Source organism: Ruditapes philippinarum, unplaced genomic scaffold (assembly GCF_026571515.1).
Source record: "Ruditapes philippinarum isolate M1 unplaced genomic scaffold, ASM2657151v2 ctg9020_1_1_1_1, whole genome shotgun sequence".
In the NCBI taxonomy this organism is placed as follows: domain Eukaryota; kingdom Metazoa; phylum Mollusca; class Bivalvia; order Venerida; family Veneridae; genus Ruditapes; species Ruditapes philippinarum.
Window position 1 is genome coordinate 13,643 of NW_026854288.1, and position 16,582 is coordinate 30,224.

Below are 16,582 nucleotides of genomic sequence, written 5' to 3' on the forward strand. Positions count from 1 at the left end.
CTTCTTTTAAAGAACTCATGGAGCTAGTGCTAAGATATTTAGCATGAAACATGTTCTAATGAGTGTCTACTAAGTTTGTTCAAATAAAAGCCTTGGGGTCAAAATTGGCCCCGCCCCAGGGGGTCATTGATTTTCCCTATATGTACATGTATATAGTAAAAACTTAAAAAATCTTTTTATAAAGAACTCAAGGAGCTAGAGCTAAGATATTTAGCATGAAACATGTTCTAATGGGTGTCTACCAAGTTTGTTCAAATAAGAGCCCTGAGGTCAAAATTGGCCCCGCCCCGGGGGTCATTGATTTTCCTTATATATGTGTATATCAAAAACTTAAAAAGTATTCTTTGAAAAAACCTAAATAGCTAGAGTTAAGATATTAAGCATGAAACATCTTCTAGTGAGTGTCTACAAAGTTTGTTCAAATAAAAGCTCTGGGGTCAAAATTGGCCCTGCCCTGGGGGTCATTGATTTTCCTTATATGTGTATAGGATAAACTTAAGAAAATTTTTTTGAAAAAACCCAAATAGCTAGAGTTTAGATATTAAGCATGAAACATGTTCTAGTAAGTGTCTACAAAGTTTGTTCAAATAAAAGCCCTGGGGTCAAAACTGGCCCTGCCCCAGGGGTGTCATTGTTTTTAAGTATATGTGTATAGTAAAAACTTAAAAAATCTTCTTTAAAAAAACACAATGAGCTACAGCTTAGATGTTTAGCATGAAACATCTTCTGATGGGTGTCTACCAAGTTTGTTCAAATAAAAGCCCTTGGTTAAAATTGGCCCTGCCGGGGGTAGGGGAGTGCAGATCATTGTTTTTCATTATAAGTGTGAACATCATGAAACGTCTTCTTATAGGTGTCTTCCAAGTTTGTTCAAATAAAAGCCCTGGGGTTTAAACAGGCCCCGCTCCGGGGGCCTACATACAGGTGAGCGACCTTAGGGCCATCATGGCCCTCTTGTTGTATTTTAGCAACTAGTAAAGTTATGATGAATAAGTATTTTATATGGATATGAAATAACCATTTTGTTTACAGTTTGTTTACACCAATCATATTTTCTATTTGTGTCAGTTGTCAGGTGATAAGAATATCACATGTTGTAAATTTATTATTACAACATTATATAACAAATATTTGCTATTTTCCTAAAAATAAAAATCTAATTCATTTCTGAGGTGTAATGTGCCTTTAAACTTAAAATTTAAATGTTAAGTAAATTCATCTAGTATAGTATGTAAACATATAATTACACCAAGATTGTTATTAATTGTTTACTTGATATTAGAATGTTTATGTGTATTTTATGCTTAGATATGTTATGTCTTATGAACACATGCATCAAACATGTTTGTATTGACTTGGAATATAGATTTTGTAATTCTAGTTTATTTGTAAACATACAATTTACATGTACTTGATAACAAATAATAAAGAACCGTCTTGTTACATGTAACTATACATACATTTTAAACAGGTGAACATGTTTGATTTAAAGGTCCATAAAGCCTTAAAATGCAATCACTTTTATTTTTCAAAGGTTTTTATTTTTGGTGTTCAATTTTTCCCATTTGCCATATTTTTTGCATTTATGCAACTAGTACAGTTATAAGTATTTTATATGGAAGTTAAATTAGAATTTATATTTTGCTTCGCTATTCATATTTTCTGTTCAAATTAATTGTGTGCCAGTTGTCAGGTGATAAGAATATCACATGTTGTAAATCTATTATTACAACATAATAAAACACATATTTGCCCTTTTTTACAAAAATAAAAATCTATTCATTTCTGAGGTGTAATGTGCCTTTAAACGTTAAATGTATATGTAGAGTAAATTCATCTATATAGTATGCAAGAAAACAAATAATTACATGAAGATTGTTATAAATTGTTTGCTAGGTATATGATTGTTAATGTTTATGTCATGTTTAGTTATTTTATGTCTTATGAACACTTGCAGTAAACATGTTTGTTTGTTACTTAGAATATAGATTAAATCTTTCAAGTACATGCACATGATAAGCAAATCTATATTGTCCATATTTATGCTTAAACAATTCTGTATATTCAGTTAAGATAAGTTCAATGTGGAATACTTTATGTTAATTGTACACATATATGTATTTAAAGCTGCACGCCTTCAGATGAGCCAAATTAGTCTTTAAAAAAATCAAACTTGTGAAAATTTCCTAAGACTTTAAGAAAAGTAGAAAGACTCAAGCAATAATTTAAATGATATTTGCGATTAAAGACCAATTGTGTAGTATTTATTATAATTCTTCTACTGTGTGAATGTCGTGTGCAATGAATAGACTACATTCCTTGTTCAATTCACAATATTTACCTTAAAATAGACATAAAAATAATTCACGATAATTAGCATGAATCTGGAGGTGTAATGCTTTAACATGAATCATAAACTTGATAAGTATCTAGACAAGTAGACATAACTCTGTTTGTATAAATATAAACTTGTCTGAGAGCACTTATCAATTTGAAATGTGCACAATTCTATTCTCTTTATTTATTAGAACTATGTTTGTTTATTAGAATAAGTTTGTTTTAATGAAGAATTTGAAGTAAATAAATGATAAAAAACTGTTTAATTTGTCATAAGCAAGATGATGAAAACTAGCAAATTAAACAGGTATATTCGGTATTACATGTATATTAATTATAACTTTGTTTAAGTGTGTCTTGATTTGTAATTCTATTAATTGATAATTGATAAAGTTATGGAGAACTATATGGGATTTAAATTATAGCAATACACACTTCCTTTCAGCCATTGATTGACTAAAGATTATTTTTTTGTATCATGTCCAACAATAAATATAGTTTTTTTTTAACTTGTAGACTTTTAAATTTCCTCACTGTATTTAGAATGAATAGATACAACAAAAAATAACAACATACTGTTCTATAAGTGCAAATATAGTATGAATGTAAATTGTTTTTGATTAATTAAAAATAGCTTAATATGTTTTTTTTTAAATGGTGGCATGCATATCAGGTTAGAGAAATGTTAACAATATATAACTATTAGATCTTGTCACATAAACTTTATAGAGCACTGGGTTATGTTATTAATGTAATACAATCTACTTTTAAATAAGTAAAATGTATTTGTTTGCTTGTTTTGATAGTATGAGTGTGTGACTGTTCGTAATAAAAAAATGTACAGAACTCATTTGTGCAATTATTTATTTTTCCCTCTCCTACAGAACTAAATAAGGGCATATAACTTCTTAAAATTTTACTTTCTGATTTTTGATCTTCAAACATAGTATATTGATTTTTCATGACCAGTAGATGACCCCTATTAATTTTGGGGTCAAAGGTCAAGGTTACATTGACCTTGAAAGTAAAACATTTTCTAATCAATAACTTAAAAACTTTTAGGCTTAGAAACTTCGAACGTGGTATCATGATTCTTCATGACCAGAAGATGAGCCCTATTAATTTTTGGGTCAATGTCACTTTGACCTTAATTAATTTTGGGGTCAAAGGTCAAAGTTACATTGACCTTGAAAGTAAAACATTTTCTAATCAATAACTTAAGAACTTTTAGGCATAGGAACTTCAAACTTAGTATGATGATTGTTCATGACCAGTAGATGACCCCTATTCTTTTTGGGATCAAAACTTAAGACCTTTTAGGCCAAAGAACTTTAAACTTGGTATGATGATTGTTCATGACCAATATATGATTCCGATTGATTTTACACTCAAGTGGTCAATGTCATATTGACCTTGTAGGTAAAAATTGTGTCCGATCAATAACTTGACAAGCCATAGGCTGTTGACCCTTAAACTTTGTAGGTGCATTGGTCTTGGCAAGTAAATGACCGCTACTGATTTTGTGGTCATTGCTATAATGTCATAGTCATATTGACCTTGTAGCTAAAAACGATTTCTGATCAATTACTTGACAAATCATGGGCCTTTGGTCCTCAAACTTCGTCTATGGATTCTTCTTGGCGAATATATGACCCCTTTTTACTTTGGAATCAAAAGTCAAGGTCACCTCACCTTATCATGGTATGTCAAGACGGTTTCCTATTTATAACTGGACAACCGATTGACTCTTGACCTTCAAACTTCAGATGCATTGCTTATAGTCAGAAGATGACCGCAATGGTATTTTGGGGTCAATGGGACAGAGGTCAAGATCACATTGAGGTAAAAATGTTTACCGATCAATATTTCAACAACTCATTGGTGACGTTTGTAACTCCCGAAGACAGCGAAAAACATCATTCCTTTTTTATATGACCTAAATTGTGTTCGGTGCGCCAAAGTAAAGCAAAATTTTTAATTCTATAAGTCGCTTATAATTGGCAAAACTGTACATAGAGTTGCCATGCAACACAGCAGAACATCCATGCACTCTCATAGAGACTCGTCTGCGAAGCTTCTGTCGGAAATAGGCAGGCTCATTGATGAGTCATTGACCGAGAATACCAGCAACATTATATAACACAGAAATTTCTTTCTTTTCAAAGTTTTTTATGGTAGGCAGATCATTGCAGTTGCCACTAAACGTGAAACAAATAACATAATATATAAATATAGTCTTAATTAATGTCTTTGCAACGATGTGCTTGTAAGATAATAATTAGCTACATATCCTCTATATGTTAAATCACTAAAATTAATGGCATGGTTGCTAATTAGAAAACTTATAGGTATAGGTGAACCGTTTGAATGAAGGCTCAAGACAACAGTTGCCACTTAATGTGAAACAAACAACATAATATACATGTATACTAATATTAATGCATTTCTTTGCAACGATATGCGTGTTAGACAATAATAAGCTACATACCCTCTATATGTTAAATCACTTAAATCAATCATATGAAACATTGCTAATTTTGAGTCTTATAGGAGTCGATTGCCTTTGACAGTTGAGGCATCAAAATTGCAGCTGCCTTTCATCCCTGCATGATCGTAAGAGGCGACCAATTGGGTTCGCATGACCAGAGTATCTGCATCTCTTAGGTCCAACAGGTGAGGTTGTTTTGATCACGGGTTTTCTTTAAGTTTGTAACTCCCGAGGTAAGCACAAATCATATTTTCAGTTTGGCGCCATATGACCTAAGTTGTGTCGTTGTGCTGTAAGGCCAAACAAAAACAACAACAAAATATGTTAGCACAAAATTCAGCTCAATTTCTGATTCTATAAGTCACTTATAATAGGCAAGACTGTATCGAGAGTTACCATGAAACACAGCAGAACATCCATGCATTCTCATAGAGACTCGTCTGTGAACCTTCAGTCGGAAATAGATAGGCTTATTGATGAGTCATTGACCGAAAATACCAGCAACATTATATAACACAGCAATTTCTTTCTTCTCAAAGTTTTTTTATGGCAGGCTGATCATTGTTGTTGCCACTAAATGTGAAACAAATAACAGAATATATAATTATAGCCTTAATTTATGCCTTTGCAACGAAATGCTTGTAAGACAATCATTAGCTGCATATCCGCTATTAATATATGTAAAATCACAAAATCAATGACATGAAACCTTGCTAATTAGAAAACTTATAAGTAAAGGTGAAACGTTTGAATGAAGACTCAAGACGAGCCCGGGGTTCTAAGAATACACGTCATTCTAAAACAGACAACTTTTTGAAAATAAATTTCAGCTTTACAAAGTGTTTGTCTCTCTCAGTACAAGAACATGTTATTTGAAGCTGCTTTTTCGCATGCAAACATTACAGTTCTTAGAAAAAGCTAAATGTCACCAGCTAGGCTAATTCCTAACAAAACAAGAGATTTTCATGCGTACTAGCAAATACTTTTGTGTCCTTTTCTCGATATCAGAATAAAATATATAAGATACCATTGCACTTATCTAACTAGTATTATTTACATAGACCAGACCTTCGGAAGTTTTCCATAAAATAACATGTGATAACAGCATCATATAACATAACAGCAGGTAAATTAACAGTTACTTATAAAGTATGGTGCAAATGAAAACGGTTCCAGTATTTATCGCTCAACGGAAAAAGAATGCGGTTTTGAAATTCAGTGTTGTACGGTGCTCCAATATTCGAGTCAATAGGCCTTTTTTCAACATAAATATTCCCTAAAATTTACAATACAAACACACAATTTTGTATGGAACTTGAATTTATGACTAACCATAATGTATACACAAGCTCGTAGGGTCATAAAACAAATACATTGTTGTTTTAGCACATGTTTTTGTGACAAGTACGAGTCATGTTGAGGTAGACACGATCTTTTGTAAACACTATTTCTTCGAAGTATGTAATTTTTGTGAATTGACTTTGTGTTGTGCTAGATTAACGATAAATTGTTTCAAAAATTCGATGGAGTACTTAAACAATTGAAAAAATTTTGCAATGTCCAGCAGTAAGATATTTTGTAAGCTATTACCTGCAATTTGGTTATCCCGCCATTAATATTTTGTCCAGAAATATACGATGTCTCGGTCAGAAGTATGATATTTTGACGTTGCGCCGAAAAGTTGTTGTAAACACCGTGAATTAGATGATAAAACAATGATATATACCTGCTATTATTTTCTCATAATAAAGAAAAGGCACAATATTGCCTCAAATAATCATTCGCAAAGAGTCTCTTAACCCTTTTTTCTAAAGAAAGTGTAGGAAAATATTTAGTTTTGTGAAATCTTTCGATAATTTAGTAGTGTTCGTTTACAATACGCATGCGCTGTAAAATTGGAGTAAATCTGGCGGAAAATAGCCCCGGATAATATTTTCTCAAAATTTGAAGAAATTGCGGTAAGTATCTTGAAAAGCTTGTAACTAATAGGTAAATTATTTTTTACTTGAATGAAATGTTAACATACCAAGTCAAAAACAATTAACTCGCTTAGGTAAATTACCAATGTTTTATCAATTGAAAACGAAAGTTGGATTTTGGGGAAATATTTTCCGCATGAGGCCACAGGGGGAAGACGCTGTGATCTGATCTTATCCCGGGCCCCCTCCCCCCGAAGGCCCTGCTACAACCCATAAAAAATATCAATGCAAGTTGATTTGCACAATAAAAATTCATAAAAACAATATTCTGACACGTTTCGACGATTTTCATTATACCCCTATACTATATGGTAGCAAGACACCTCACCCCCCAGACACTTCACCCCTCAAATTTTGAAGACACTTCACCCCTTAAGACACTTCACCCCCCAAAATCAGTAAAACACTTCACCCCTCATCCAATTTTTTTCTATACAGTAAAGTAAATAAAACAAGTTGGCCAACAACAAAATGCTTAAATATGTTTATATTTATTATTTTTTAGTAATATTTGATTAAAAATTTTGCTTATTACCTTTAATTTTACTAAGTTTAAAGCTGATTTAGGTTAATTGGTTGTATTGCCAAATGTATATCAGTAAGACACTTCACTTGACATGCTTTTCGTGTATATAATCAGTAATCGTATGATATTATGTTATGTTCTCATGTAAATGTGTTAATTAATTGTTATATCAGTCACTGAAAAGTGGAATAAAAGATTATATATAACAACAAAATGTATATCAGTAAGACACTTCACTTGACATGCTTTTCGTGTATATAATCAGTAATCGTATGATATTATGTTATGTTCTCATGTAAATGTGTTAATTAATTGTTATATCAGTCACTGAAAAGTGGAATAAAAGATTATATATAACAACAAAATGCTTAAATATGTTTATATTTATTATTTTTTAGTATTATTTGATTAAAAATTTTGCTTATTACCTTTATTTTTACTAAGTTTAAAGCTGATTTAGGTTAATTGGTTGTATTGCCAAATGTATATCACAGCACTTTCATCTATTAAGTGTTTATTGCATGTCGCCTTGTTTATTAAATATGTTGATTAGTTGTTTATTCAACGGTTATCTCACAATTGATTAGATAATTGAATTAAATGGTATAATTGTATGAAAATTAAATTTATTCTTAATAAATAAATAACATGAATATAAATGAATGAATATGTTGCTTTATAAAATATAGTAAATATAAATTATTTATCATCATTATCCAGGGCTTTTTTTCATAGGTTGGGGAAGCAGCCCAGCCCTTAATTTTGGGGGAAAAATACACGGTATATTTGCAAAAGGGGAAGAAAAAACTTGATGTAAATTAAACTTTTGGGGAAAACTGCATGATTTTAAAGAAATTTTCTTAGGGGAAGCAGCCCTATACCGGCCCCTGCTATAGAAGGAAAAAAAGCCCTGTTATCAGACACAATTATCCTGCATTTAATACAAAGATCATTCATAATGTCATTTATTAAACAAATAAATAGCACCAGTTATGTAAATTAAGCACAAATTAAAGCACAAATTATCACCAAATTAGCGTAACTCAATGATTATTATATGGTAAGGATCAAACTGAAAACAAACTTAAGTACCAAAACTTCAAGAATTAAATCAACTCAAAATTTATTAGACAATGGGTTAAAACAATAAACATACTCAATCACTATTGAATGTATTTAACATTATCTACATAAATAATTGTAAAACACAAAATAAAAAAATGAGGGGTGAAGTGTCTCAATCAAATTTCTTAAAATGAGGGGTGAACTGTCTGAGGGGTGAAGTGTCTGCAAAAAAGGGCCTAGGGTGAAGTGTCTGGGGGGTGAAGTGTCTGTAAGCCTACTATATATTATAACAAGGGTACCGTCTTCTGTGCGCTTCCAGCGCTTTGATACTGCCCAAGTTCATATCTATCGTCGAAACTCAGCCAAAACTCAATATAATTTTAAAAACATGGTCTCGATCAACGCAGCATTGATAAATGTATGTAATAACAACAGTCAATTTTGGAAATGTTGGCAACTTATTTTGATACAACTCCCGAAATTGCCGGTGACTTGAAATCTGACAAGATCTGATTCACGTAAACATTGAAATGTTCACGACTGAATTGCATCAGAAACGCTAAGATGCGTAGAAAATTTAATTGCATCTGTTAAAACAAAATATTCAATAAACATTACCACAAAAATACACTCCGAATATATTTCCTATCGTGGCGTAACGATCAAAGTATAATCCGATATTCCCGTCTTTTCTCATGCCTCCATTACACAAACTTGACCCGGAAACGGTAATGCACAACTCTGTATGGTTCTCGTCCTCGCTTATACGACGGCGTACGATTCGGTACCAGTACTTTGTAAACATGAACACGTGTAAATATAGCGCCAATTTCGAAAGTTTGTCTAGAACTGTTTTCGCACATTTTCTGTCGATATATTACAGAAATCACAAAATGTCAATAGATCCCTGGTAAACATATTAATAAAACACTGTATTTGTACACTGGAGCTGCCAATATTTTATACACGTGTTTATGTTTACAAAGTACTGGTACCGAATCGTACGCCGTCGTATAAGCGAGGACGAGAACCATACAGAGTTGTGCATTACCGTTTCCGGGTCAAGTTTGTGTAATGGAGGCATGAGAAAAGACGGGAATATCGGATTATACTTTGATCGTTACGCCACGATAGGAAATATATTCGGAGTGTATTTTTGTGGTAATGTTTATTGAATATTTTGTTTTAACAGATGCAATTAAATTTTCTACGCATCTTAGCGTTTCTGATGCAATTCAGTCGTGAACATTTCAATGTTTACGTGAATCAGATCTTGTCAGATTTCAAGTCACCGGCAATTTCGGGAGTTGTATCAAAATAAGTTGCCAACATTTCCAAAATTGACTGTTGTTATTACATACATTTATCAATGCTGCGTTGATCGAGACCATGTTTTTAAAATTATATTGAGTTTTGGCTGAGTTTCGACGATAGATATGAACTTGGGCAGTATCAAAGCGCTGGAAGCGCACAGAAGACGGTACCCTTGTTATAATATATAGTATAGGGGTATAATGAAAATCGTCGAAACGTGTCAGAATATTGTTTTTATGAATTTTTATTGTGCAAATCAACTTGCATTGATATTTTTTATGGGTTGTAGCAGGGCCTTCGGGGGGAGGGGGCCCGGGATAAGATCAGATCACAGCGTCTTCCCCCTGTGCATGAGGCTAATAATCTTAAATATCAACACACATTAATTAGACTTTTATTAAGCTCTTCCTTAAATGAATTTATAATATTGATTAATAATTGCAACAGCTAGTCCTATTGTATGGGGTATGATTATTAAATTGTGTGTGTACCGAAAACGAAAGTAGAAATATGGCAAATTATCTCCCCTTTGTTTATACATTTTATTGAAAAATATAAGCAAAATATAAGCAAATAATAATAAGAAAATAACGGGAACTATACCCCTCTTAATAAACGCATATAATAACAACTTGATTCAAATATTAGGCCAGCAGGGCATTTTTTGTCAAAATTGTAAAGGGGCCTGGACCTGTTTATTTTGTGATAAAAAGTACGATATTAGAAAAAAAAACAAAAAAAGCAACATATAACCAGGTATGACTTTACTTTTAGAACATGTAAAGAATATAACTTGTAGGGTTGGATATCGTTCTTCATGAAACGGTCCGATACCGGTACTGACGAAACGATACGGGTATTTTATCGATACTGATACTGATACTTTTACAATACCAAACCCGTTGCTGCAAGTATAAGAACTGAAGAGATATAACATGTAGTAATAGAAAATAAATATGTTACATTACTGGTCTTTCTGAAATTTCATGCTGTAAAGCAGTGTTTTTTTTCACTTTTGGGGGAAGGGGGTCGGTGCCCATTGGAGGGGGAAAAATGCAATAGGAGGGGGATTTTTATACGGATCTAAAATATTGATGTGTCACATGATAAACTTGTTGGGATACCAGGAGTAGCTCCCCTTACCTATATGAAAAACCTTGCTTAACAGTAAGTCTTACAGGCATAAAATAAAGCATTTTTCGGCAGTTAGTTGCAAAAAAATGATATTCATTGCAGGCAAACTTGGGCTGCCATATTATAGGGGGAAATTTCAGCTTTGAGGGGGGAAAAAAACATACTTTTTTGAGGGGGGAATGGGGAGAAATTCGCCGAATATTTTGGTGAAAAAAAACACTGTAAAGTCAGGGCTCAAGCTAGGTTCAAAATTTAGGGAGAAGTCACTTCTCCCTCCAGCTGCTTTAGGGAAAAGTGGGGAGACTTTAGGGAGAAGTGAGGAGATTCATTTATCGATGTTTGTTGTATGTTATTGCAATTATGTTGACTCACTGTACATATCTTATTAAATGAATTGGATTTGTGTTACAACAGAATATTCAATTTTAATTTAAAAGTAGTTTGAAACAAGTAATAATAAGAGTGAGTATCATGTAATGCAACCATTGCATTAAATGAAGATAAAAAAGACATAGTTGATTCCTATCATGGATCATATCATGGGTGGATTAACAGTTATTCCCTTCTGATTTACTATTAAAAAGCTTGCGCCGGACATTAAATTCATATTCACTTATGTTGTAAAGAAAATGAAAGTAGATAACGAAAGAAACGGTCTTTAATTTAACTACATTTGTAATAAATACATTGTAATACGCAGGGCTTCCGTTAACGGGCGTACGGCCGTAAATTACGCCCGAAAATCGTATATGTACGCCGAAAATTAAGATCAATGACGTACCGCTGACTTCCAAAAATTTAGGAATACGGCGAAAATCGTATGCCGCGACGTACGCCACGACCATTTTCCGACCTTTTCTCACTTTCCTGGCGTACGATTGGATTATTTATTTAACTCCACCTCCTGAATTGAATGGTTGACATAACATCGATGGGTGAAATTATGCTAATGCACCTGGCGCGTGACGAATTAGCGAGTGTTGATTTATGACCTTGATAAGCGTGAAAACAAAGTGATTGGATTAATTGTTTGTTTTGTAGGGATAATGGATAGTTAATTGACATAAACTGTGGTAGGTATCTGTTTTTACTTTAATTAGATAAAATGATTTATTAATTATTGTGTGCATCGGTAAGTTTGAATGTATCCGAAAGTTTGCCGAGTCGGCGAAGCGTGTTTTTGTCTTTTGATTTTTTTTCCTTTTTGAAGTTAAAGACGTTTTATTTTCACACATTCTATAGATGTTGATTTGATTTTATTTTTTTTCACTCGCTAATTATGAGAAGCAAAGTGACATTTAAAAATCTTTTTCCCTACCCACTCTCAAAATGTCTCAACGCTCACTTCTGCAATTTGGCGTATCTCAAAAATGTAATTAAAAAAATTAATTTGGTCAAAAACGGTGTTCGAAATTATTTTCATAAAACTTTCAATTTACAAGCCTGATTAAATTTAACCATTTTGGGTTGTTAATGTGTTATGAATACTGTAGTAAATAATTTTAAACACAAGAGATATTTAAACAACAATTTTTATTTTACAAATAAGAGATCCACCCTTTTAAAACACATTGAATCCACAAAAATGCTGTGCAGGCTGATCACATGAGACAACTGTATGGTACTGATCCAGAGGTAGAAAAAGAAGAACCCATCATACACATTTCAGAATCTACTTGTACCATGATTGATTAAAGAATTAAAAGTTTTCTGGAAATATTTTTTTTTTGTTTTACCAATGAGCAATTATTTGAATGTTATCACTGAAGCTACACGGTTACCACTGTCCTAAAATAACAATACAGTCCTTTTCAGGGTAACGTTCTTACTTCTATTGAAAATATTTACCCAACAATCATGTAAAGATACTTTGAACTTAAAACAATAAAAGGAATGACATTTTCAGAATCTTTTGATTAAAATAATTGCTTTTACTTGTATCATCCCATACTATAAATCAAACATTGAAACATGAAAATTATACGCGTAAGAACAACTGACTTCCAGAAATTTACCTCATGACTTCCAAAATTCCTTGAAAGGAAGTCCTGACTTCCTAAAAAAAAATCCTAGTGGAAGCCCTGAATACGCCGTCAATTTTATCAAATTTAACTCGTCAACAAAAAAGGTTATCATAACTTTCATTTAAAATTACCGTTACAGTTATATGTCGAGCGGTCTTCTTAATTCTGACAATCATTCGATAGTGAAAATTTAATTGACGTTTGATCCGTCCATCATAAATAATTGTTACTGGTAGTTGTATGTTAGCGATTTAATGATTGGTTTAATAATGTCGCCTCTATTGAAACGTGAATTGCGATTGGTTTCTCGCATGTATCGGTAATCTCGCCGTGGCGGAGTCTAATTGTTCCTCCAGTGTCTGTTAATTAGACTTTTATGACATGTTGGTAAACAAACGGATTAATGACATTTCGTGTTGATTGAGATGCATGACAGTCCCTTTTTCCGGCGGCGAGGGTAAACTAAGCAAACACACACAACATGTTATTCACAGTTATTGTTGGTAATTGTCAATAATGGATCAATAAAATCGGGCGACTTCATCTTCGCTTTCATGTAGGATGTCGGCGAAGTCAGACGGAATTCGGCGACTATTTCGCCCGAATCGCCCAGTAGCTCGAGCCCTGAAAGTATACTTTTCTTTTGTTGTTTTGTGTTTACTCTTTTTACAACATTTACACATGTTAATTGTAAAATACTTTTACTTTTTCATCAAAAGAACATGACATAATTTAAACACAGCAAAATATCTTATGCAGGACAGCAGTCTGCAGCTGAGAAGTCTACAAATTATTGTTTTAATCTTGATATCTCTACATCTGAAAGAATTTAAGACAGTTGGTTATCTATTATTCTCTTACAGCTATTATTATTACTGTGTAGAAATTTTATTCTGATGCTGATATTCTTTTTAAATCACATTATTGTTTACTGTAATAAATGAAATCACGGGATTGGTTGGCTTACTTTGCAATTTGGAATTACATGTAAGAAATTTCTTTAGATGTTTTTTCAAAGTCACTTATGTTTCCAGTCTCTTCTACTACAACAGCACAAACATATTTTCCACCAGTAATTAACTTAGAAATTTTGAAATACATGTATATGCACAGTCAGCACAGACTGTTTCCAAAATGACTTGTTTACATTTTCATGTTAACTCATAATATGAAAAAGGCAAAGCCTCTAAGCGAGCTCGATGTACTTTTACGTGAAATAGAATGAAATAAACTCAAATGCAGTGACGAGTGCGTGTGACGTCACACGTACTGTGTTAAATGTGGCCCCGTCCCTGTCGTGAAATGAATGAGTTTTGAAAACGTTGATAAAACTTTGTTTATTTTATTTCACTCTATAATTTTTCAAGCGAAATAAAGATTATTTAAAGTGAAATAAATGTAAAACTTAAAACGTTTGCGACATTAAAATAGCGTACTTGATTTGTTTGTTTTGCACGTGCTGTTTGGCGCTACATTGTGACGTCACATAAACAATACTTTAAACGTCTGTACAGAGTTATCGACTGAATAAAAGATATTGGTGTTCGGTTTTATTTTCTTAGTTAGACCATTTTCTTTCATTCTAGATAGTTTTCACAACAAATTTCAACAAAAATTGTTTTTATTTATCAGATTTCAAACAAAATGGCGTCTTCGATTTTCATTTTTTATACACAGCTTCCGTAATTCTGGTTGCCTGTCCAATTATGGTTCCCATAGACGTGCGCGGGTGACCAGTCTACACATCCGTTTTCAGTCAGAATTCCTCAGTTTTTACCGTTATCTTTAAATCCGAAAGGTTGCGATGTGTTCAATTTGGTACTGTGGATGAAAGTTTTCAAAACCATCACTTAGCAGGTACTCGCGTTACCGTATAGCTCGCTTTGCGAGCAGGCCCTTTGGGCCAGATCGTCGAGCTCGCTATTACTCCTTGTAGAAGTCATAAAGCAAATACCTATGCTTTACAAATAATAAGGATTTGGTATTTATTAATATTGAATTTACCCTTCAATTTTATACATCTTTTATTTTTCAATAGCATGCACCGTGAACATCTTGCTACAGAAAAAAAGTATTGTCCTTACCAAATTGCATAATTCCCTACTGCTCAGATACGCAAAAATACTAGCCAACATTTGCAAAAAATCCTACAAAACACTATATGAAATATGTTTCAATTGTTTAAAGTATCACAGATCTAAATGTGTAATACACACAAGTTGACCTTTGACAGGTGCATAATAGGCTATTCTAAAGAATATGCCTCCCTTTGATGTTGTTACTCTATCACCATCAAAGAGCCGCCGACATTCACACTTTTTGATTGAAGTTCTGTCAGCATTCTTTTGTTAAGAAAATGTATACATGTTTAATAATAGTTAAGTGTTACACCAAAAACAAAAGGAGGCATATTGTATTGGAATATTTCGGCCTCATTTATGTTAAAATCGTAATTCACGTGTGGATTTGTACATGTGGTAATGGATGAAAAGAACCTGGAAACATTAATATGTATTCATTATGAGTGTTTAGAGACTTAAACTGAAAAATGGATTTAATTATTTGTTTTAAAGCATTGTTTGAATAAACAATTGTCATATGTTGAATTTACATTGTCATTACGGCAAAAGCTGTGTGCGATGTGTTTGGAAGGACTGTGTGCGATGTGCCGATGATTACTCAAGTATTTGATTTGTTTTCTCGTTGTTTCTTTGACATTTAAAACTTACAAACTTTTAGCAAAATCAGTTCAAATAATTATATTTTCCTGCCGAGTACAAAAATATTATTATCTTGAACATATAAGCGGCACATTTTATACTTTTACAAAAATATCGCCGCGTCACAAACTTCAAGTTTGCCGCGAAAGCCGTACTCGCCGCATGATAATAGTAATTCATGGTTTGTTTTACGTGTTTTTAGGCTGTTTTTATTTAAAAATCTTCTTATTTTTTTGACATATTGACTATTAAATTATTTTTTTTTTACAAAAGTATCAAATCCAATACCGGTATTTTACGAAACGGTATATACCGGTAATTTACGAAGTTACTATTCGGTATAGGACCGATACCGGGAACCGGTGTCCAACCCAAATAACTTGTTACTTTTTCATTTACGGGCATAATTTAACGATTTTTTGCATGTATTATTATTTAAACTTTTTAAATTATATGACAAAAAAATACAGTACTGGACACGCGAAACCCTCACAATTCGCGTATTCGCGGCGAGTCCTCATGCTTTATAACGCAAGCGAATTCGTGGCAACTTGAGATAATTCCTGCTAAATCAACTCGGGGCGATTTTGCCGTGAACATTTGCAGTGATTCGCCGTGAATAATACATGTTACTTTGTATAATAAATGTATGTTGTACTCTATGAACTTGAAACCATTAGTATTAAAATGATAGACATGTACATGTATGAAAATTAATTAGTAGATCTACATGAAGTTGTAGTAAGAAAATCTTGTAATTTTTTGTAATTAAATTATTTTATTGTCGACCAATCAACTTGCATCTTGCTACTCATCACCTACTCATATCATGCACCTTTCATTTTTTACTCGTGAAATAAAAAGTAAAGAAAGTCTCAATTTAAGTGATAAAACAGTTACAATTTTCAACAATTATAATTAGTGTATTAGACGTAATAATTAGTTACACCTGTGAATCGGTAATAAATGTCGCACTGTATTGTTCTAAAAATTAA

At 32.6% G+C, this 16,582-nt stretch overlaps 1 protein-coding gene across 4 annotated transcripts in view; it reads left to right on the forward strand.

Annotated features, from left to right (window-relative positions):
• The window catches only part of LOC132739690 (uncharacterized), a 109,262-nt gene that overhangs the window by 11,697 nt on the left and 80,983 nt on the right, over positions 1-16,582 (forward strand). The window contains exon 1 of one of the 4 annotated variants that reach the window (XR_009627040.1): positions 6,701-6,783. The exons of the other annotated variants lie outside the window; for them this stretch is intronic. The gene's annotated coding sequence lies outside the window, so the exon portion shown is untranslated. Of the gene's footprint in view, positions 1-6,700; positions 6,784-16,582 lie in introns of those variants that run through there. 4 annotated transcript variants of the gene reach the window in all.